Below are 7,990 nucleotides of genomic sequence, written 5' to 3' on the forward strand. Positions count from 1 at the left end.
TTTATGTATATCCTTATTAAATAAATAAATTATATACATCCCATTATTTATTAATAGATTATCTAATAATACTTAAGTTACCATAATATTATAAGGTAACTTAAAACATGATACGTATAAAATCTATGTATATCCTTATTATATAAATATATAAAATATATACATCAGATTAAATATTAATATCTAAGTTACCATAAAAATAATTTATAAATTATTTTCCCTTTTATATATCTATATATATACATACACAACTATCCGTAGGTAACTATCCATACCCATCCAACCTCCTATCCAAGTAGTCTATGGGACCCGAATGGTTGACCCATTACTACTAACCATAACAATAAAATAAAATAAAATAAAATAAAACAAAACATTTAATCATTTAATTTCCAATTAATCAAATATATCATTTAAGCACACAACCTAATTAAACAAATAAAACAAATAACACCTAGACAAAATACAAATAACACATAAACAAATAGCCAATTAATCAATTAACACTTAATTCAATTAAACACATAAGTAATTAGTCAAATAATCAATTAAACAATTAAAAATGCAATAAAAACAAATAAATAAATACCGACACTATCCTTTTAAAATTAAGAGTATTACATAAATGGAGAACAAGACTTACAATAAACAACGTCCTTGTCAGGACCAGAACAAATGGAAGGGTAACGAACCTCACACTTACAAGAGACTGACAATCTAAATCCAGGCGTGCCTAACACCCCGTCCTATGCCACTTGCCAAACACCCAATCGTGGACACTCAATCTCACCTGAGATGAACTGAACTCCTTACACAAAAAATGAAGAACCAACTGGATACCCATACAAGACTACGAACTCAAATCTAGGTGACCAAACTCGATGCGAAAGCAAGAAACAAAACAATGGTCTTCCAAGGCATAAAACACCTCTAAGACCCTAAGATGACCCTCTATGAGGTCATGGAACTCAAAGAAACATGGTGTGGAAGCAAAGGACCAGAAGAATGACAATTAAGCCCCCAAGGGCAAGGTGGTCATTTCTGAAGGTATGAATTTAGGTGTCACCGAGTACACCACTAGGAAGGCAATGAAAAACTAATCAAGATGGACTCAAGAATTGCATGATTCGGAGTCCGGACGATAGAGAAACAACAAGATGAAGAGAAATGAGCGAAACTCGTTAATTAAGGGCAAAGTAGTCAATTTGCAATTAAAAAGGAAGATTTGACTCTAAACAAGTTAAATGAGGTCCACACAACCTAATCCAATCATTTCACAATATTCTAAAAGGTTCTAAGAACTTTGGACAAAAATCCCACGAAATGCCCTTTCCCGGTTGAAGTAAAAACTAACACCCTCTCACTAAAACATGAATAACTCTCAGCATAATTGGATTTTAAATTCATGGTTGGTGTCATTGGAAAGCTGACTTCAAGATCATGAATTTAGGCTCAAGAATCACCCCATTTGGGTTAGAAACGAAGAAGTTATGGCCATTCAAAGTCGGAACAGTAGTGCTGAAACTAGACTGGAGCTACTCTCGGGATCTAGCCATTTTGGTCAACCGAAATGACTCATTGGATGACCAAAATAGGCAAAATTCAGGCTGAAAACAAGTTTTTTTGAAGTGTAGTTGCTTCGGTAGACCGAAATGAACCATCGGTCGACCGAAATAAGCCATCAGTCGACCGAAATGGCCCTAAATAGTGAAAATGGCTACTGGAAATGCATGTTTTGAAGTTCAAATGAAAACCATTAAGCTTCGGTCGACCGAAGTGCCATTTCGGTCGACCAAAATGACTCGAAGAAGTGCAATAACCACCTGTTATGCACCCAAGGCTGAAAGTCTACTTGGAAATCCCCATGGCATGTTCAATTCACAAAATATGCAAGTGTGTGATGATGTGAACATGCACGCAAGTGTAATATGGATATTTAAACATGCTACAATGGCCTACGGCCTCATTACATTCCATTTACAAGATTTGATATGCCAAACCTCCAAAGTTGGGAAAATTACATTTCTAAGGCAAAACTTGAAGTTTACATGCATAGACTTGAACTTAAAAGTTTGTGGCCCTTGGCCTCATGTCACACGTGTCAAATACATTGAAAATAGTGTACTTATGTACACTTTACATACATAGAATCAAGAATAGAAGTTTGTCATGTGAAGCCACAAATCACCCAAGCAATGAAATCTTCAAGTCTTGAGTCCTGCACCAGAAATATGCCCCAGTAACGTAGGGGTGAGCAACATAAAGCTACTCGTAGGAGATGAGCATGCATCGACCTAGCATTTTACAATTTATACTACCTTAAGGTGAAACATGTTAAAGGGGCTCATGCCACCTAACGTCTATGTCACAATGAGACTCAGGGAGCATCCTAAGCTACCCTAGAGTACTAACAATAAGAATCATGATATATACTCATATGAAACAAGTCAAGATTTGGGACAACCCAAGAACACGACAAGAAGCATACTCGGAATCAAGAACTAGGCATAAAATCTATGCAAGTAAACAAGGATAGAATGCTCGACATGAAGTATACTTGAAATCAAGAACGAAGCATAATATCTATGCAAATAGACAAGGAAGGAACACTCCATAAAACACGAAAAGAAGTATACTTGAATCACGAATAAGGTATAATATCTACACTAATGACAAAATTAGAACATTCTAATTTACACGATAGGAGTTATACAATGAATCAAGAACAAGGTCCAATATCTATGCAAATAACAAGATTGGGATAATCTAATTAGCAAGACAAGAGTTATACATGAAATCAGGAACAAGGCATAATATCTATGCGATTAACAAGGTTTGTGCATTTCATAAAACACGTCAAGAGGTAACATATGGAATCAAGGACAAGGCATACTATCTATGCAGGTAAACAAGGATGGAATATTCCATATAACACGACAATAAGTATACTTGGATATAAGTTAACAAGAATTGCGTTATCAATGCAATTTACGTGGTTGGACTATACCAATTTACATGACATGAAGTATACTTGAAAACACGAATGAGGCATAATATCTATGCAATTAACAAGATTGGAGTATTTCACACAATACAACAAGTTTTAAATCTTCAAGGAATGGCAACTTGAAATTTAAAGAGTGAAATCAACCATTGTGGAAACTTGGATATCGCCCGGATTAAAATCGTACTCTTAGGATCACTTTAGGGTTACCAGCCCAAGGGTACCTTCCCCTAGTCTTGGGATCACTTTAGGGATTATCAACCCAGGGTACCTTCCCCTATTCTTGGGATCACTTTAGGGATTATCACCCAAGGGTACCTTCCCCTATTCTTGATTGATATCCCAAGTCCCAAAATCAACAAGTTGTGCAAGTCAAGATGGTATCAAAATACTAGAAACACATTAACCACGTTTCATGCACAACCAAGATTTTGAAATATACAAGTCATGCCCTAAGTTCGCATTAATATGATATGATGAATGTCAAATCTTTAGTGTGCGATTCGTTACACGCTATGCATGAAAGATGTTAAATGCGAAGTGTGCAAATCATTACACAAGGCAAGTCCAATGTCAAGTTACAAGTTCATTCTAAGCAAGATACAACCATGTGAATTAAGTTCCATACAAAGGAATTAATTAAATTTAAGTTTCAAAACTTATCCGATTATTCTCGATTTGATACAGGTGAATGAACTTGTCTAGAAAATCATGAATACAAGGTTAGAAACTGAATCAAGACCAATGAACCATGAAATGGATTTTAATTACTTCATTTAATTAAAATCTCTAGGTTTTGAAGTTCATTTAAATTATCTCAAATTAATATATGTTATACAACATGCCAAGACTTGATTTAAAAACACGACACAAGTGAATTCCATGTAAGAGAAGACCACGAGTATTAAACTCTAATACTAGAAAATAAATAAATGAAATGTTTCAAAACCTAATCAAATATTCTAGATTTAATATATGTGAAACCATATAGCATGCATATCAAGAACGTCAAGTCGGAATTCCAATGAGGTGAATAGTATACCCGGAGCAAATTAATTAATCAAATTAATTAATAAATACTAGATTTCAAAACAACTCCGATTACTCTCAATTTAATCTATGTTGAGGAGTATACTAGGGCCTAATATAATATGCTAACACATATTGATTTCAAGCTAATTAAAGCCATGTGAATTAATCTTTCACTTAGGATAAATATTAAATAAAAGCTTTAATACTTATTCAAATATTCCAATTTTAATACACGACAATGAGCATATCAAAGGGCAATATAATATCATGCTACATGTTTAAACTAAGTCATGAGCAACCGGGAAATTCAGATCCCGTATAAGAAAATTAAATAATAAAATCTCTAGATTTTATATTTAAGCACGTAATCAAGTTGTATAAGCATCAATATCATGCTATATAACAAGAATTAAACCTAGAACATCTCCTACCTCAATTTGAGATGAAAATCTCAAAGGCCCACCAAAATAAAAGTGCTTCGAATTCGACGATACCGAGAGGTTTTGTCGGGGACAACACCGTGAACAAGAATCCGCAAGAAGCCCCATAAAAATCTCAACTTGACCACAAACCCGAACTCAAGAAATCGTCAGAAATGAGTTCTGATAAGGGCATAAAGAAGAACACGTCGAGGGGAATAATAAACGTTAAGGCCGAACACTTTTCATCAAGGAAAAGTGGACCAAAAGAGGAGAGAGATGATTGCAGCCATGGCTGCTATGGATTTCGGCTAGAAGAGAGGAGAGAGAGAGAGAGAGAAAAATCTGACTTTTTCTCTTAAGGCCTCCTATTTATAGAAAATCTCAAAAAGTGCCCCGAAAGGGCCCCACCGGGTCTGGAAAAGTGGATTTTGAGCAGACGAGCTCAAACGGCAAAACTCCATGAACAAAAAAGATTTCAAATGATAAAATATGAACAACGGAAGAAACGGCGTCAAAAACTAAGTCCCGAGCAAAGAGATATGGCCCGAACAAGTTCGGCGCTAACCGGGTCCAGAAACTCTGAAACTGGAGAAAAATGACCAGAACGGAATTCTAAGAGTACACGACTCGACGAAATGTGAAAATGAATCCCGTACGAGGATCCAGGCTCTACCCCACAAAAAGGGTTAACTGCCAAACTGGCCCAGAATGAAAATATCTTCCAAAAGATATTTTCTTAGATACCCCTGAAATAAAATATCTTCAAAAGATATTTATGAAAAACACCTGAAGAAAAGAAAAGAATTCCAAAGAATTGTGCATCCATGCCTTTATGGACACTGGGAGCAACCAGAGTACCTTCTTGAAAAAATGAAGATACGTATTTCGTGGAAACCACGCAAGATCAAGATATGTGAAGTCAAAAACTAACTCCGAGCATGAAAAGTGAGGTTGTGCCAAAAACTGACAAACGGGAATAAGACAGAATAGGGAAAATGACGAAATAGTGCATAGTGTCCGAAAAGTGAAAATGTGGAAATGACTCGGTCCTCAAAGGAAGTTGTCAATCCATGGAAAAGAGTCTCAGAAATCATTTCCAAGCACTCAAGACGACACTAAGCGACATGAAATAGAGTTCAAAAAGGAAAATTAAACGAAAAAAAATCCATTCGTAAAATTTCAGGAAAAAGGAAAGGAATGAAAATTTTCGGGTTGTTACACTATGTGTATTGATGCTATAGATTTGGGGATTGTCAAAACATAGTGCTTAAAGGAATGCTCTTGTGATTCTCTTGATGGTTCATACTTATTCCTTGATGGATTGTGCCTCTCCCCTAGTTTATTTTCATGCTAGTAGTGCACTTGTAGTGTAGTGTTAAATGGGAGGACAATCTATGCTTGTTGTTTGATGATCCAAGCTTTTGAATACAAGAAGCATATGTCTCTATCCTTGTTTTGTATTTGGATTGTGAGTTTAATGAAAGGATTAATGACTTGTCTTGATCTATTGTGCCTTTTACATGTTGTTTAGACAATATATGCTTCATTGCTTAGATATATTGTGCCTTTCACATGATGTTTAGATAATACATGCTTAACTAGTCATCCTTGCTTGTTGAATCAACCAAACACACACATATTTCAATATTGCAACACACCATTTGCCCTCATTAGTCACTTGTCAACGGTATAGAAATGCATTGCTTGGTGATGATCTCTAAACCCTAAGATCTTTCTCTCTCTTACTTACTCTTAATTGCATTTTTTTGTTATCACTTAGTTGAATTTAGCTGCTCTCTAATCAACCAACCAACCAATTGTTTGATCACTCGACCTACTAGCCCTAATAGCGATTCCACGACCTTGTTCGATCCTCACAATCCCTTGTGACGATCCCTACTCGCCCTAGCTATATTTATAGTGAAAGGTAGTAGTGGCTTTTATAAATGTAAAACTCTTGGCCCTCGCCTTAATGCACACTCTTAAGCTTATGGTAGGACGACGACCATAGTTTTTGGCGCCGTTGCCAAGGATTTGATTTGGCAACGTTGGATTTGTGGAATTGATTAGGATTAGTACTCTTTTGATCGTATCTTTATTTTACTTTTATTTTTCTTTTTGGTTACTTATTGTGTTGTTCTTACTTAACTAGGTGCATTGTTGGAAAGGAAGAAAGCAAAAGAGCATTCAAGCTAAGCAAGCAAGGAAAAAAGCTAAAAATTCTAAAAATTTGCTAAGCTAAGCTTTAAATTTGGAGTTAAAGTGCTAAAGGACCTTTGTGAGACTTTCTTTACTCAATCCCTTAGTTAAATCGTCGGCCCGCGTGGAGGCTTATTTTTAATTGTTCTTGCATCATTGTTGTTAAAGCATGGGAGTATGAATTAAGTGTTTGTGGAAGAAGTCTAATCGCATTGTTGTGAAGGCATAGTGTTTGTCATTCTTTGTGCTTGTTGTGTTTTGCATTGTGCATGCATGGACGTCGTTCATTGAGACCAACTCTTGTCCCACTTGATTTGCATCTTGAATCCATCGTTAGAAATCCTAGGGGAAGAGGAAGTTCAAATAGAACAAATCTATCAATTGATGACCATAATAATGATCATGTTGAAGACCTTGGTCACATAAACCAACAAGGTGTCCTTCATCCCAATGCGCACAATGAGAGCATACAAGTACCATTAGGCATGCCTAAGCCATTCATTCACCAACCACCACAACAACAAGGCCAAGTTCCATATGGAATGCCAAGGCCAATGTATGCTCCACAACCTCCCATCATTAATCAAGGAATTCAAAACCAAGGTGTTTATGTTGCACCTCAAGTAGCTAATCCACCTCTTGCTTTAAGAGACCATTATGTGCCTAATGAATATAATGCACCTACATGCATCCAATTGCCTCCATTTAGAGTGCATCATTATGAAATTAAGCCACAAACCATTCAAATGCTTCCTAACTATCATGGATTTCCAAGTCAAGATCCTTACAAGCATTTAGATGAGTTTCTTGAAGTATGTTCCACCGTAAAATATACGGACATGCTGGAAGATGTTTTAAGACTCAAACTTTCTCTATTCACCTTAAAAGATAAGGCAAAGTATTGGTTTAACAATCTTAGGCCTTTTTCAATCACTTCTTGGGCAGAAATGCAACAAGAGTTCTTGAAGAAGTACTATCCAGTTTCAAAGATCAATGTCATGAGAACCTCAATTCGAGAATTTTCACATGGGGATGGAGAAACGTTTCATGAGGCATAGGAACGCTTCAATGAGTTGCTTAGGAAGTGTCCACATCATGACCTGCCCAAATGGTAGTTAGTTCAATACTTCTTTAAAAGCTTATTGGACAACTATAAGGGTATGATTGATGCTTCCATGGGTGGCTCTTACATTGATAGGCATGAGGATGACACGTGGCATCTTTATGAGAGCATGAGTGAAAATTCTTTGCATACAACATTATCATCTAAGAATGGTAGAAATTCACAAGGTTGGAAGAGTGTTGGCTTACATCAAGTCGACCATTCAAATGA

The 7,990-nt window shown here is 36.0% G+C and overlaps 1 pseudogene; it reads right to left on the reverse strand.

The window, feature by feature from the left end:
* Positions 1 to 7,660: 7,660 nt before the first annotated feature.
* On the reverse strand, positions 7,661 to 7,759 carry LOC132272187 (small nucleolar RNA R71; annotated as a pseudogene).
* Between the last annotated feature and the right edge of the window lie 231 nt (positions 7,760 to 7,990).

Source organism: Cornus florida, unplaced genomic scaffold (genome assembly GCF_030987335.1).
Source record: "Cornus florida cultivar Cherokee Brave unplaced genomic scaffold, ASM3098733v1 CherokeeBrave_3.0.0_Hap2_Chr08, whole genome shotgun sequence".
Lineage (NCBI taxonomy): Eukaryota > Viridiplantae > Streptophyta > Magnoliopsida > Cornales > Cornaceae > Cornus > Cornus florida.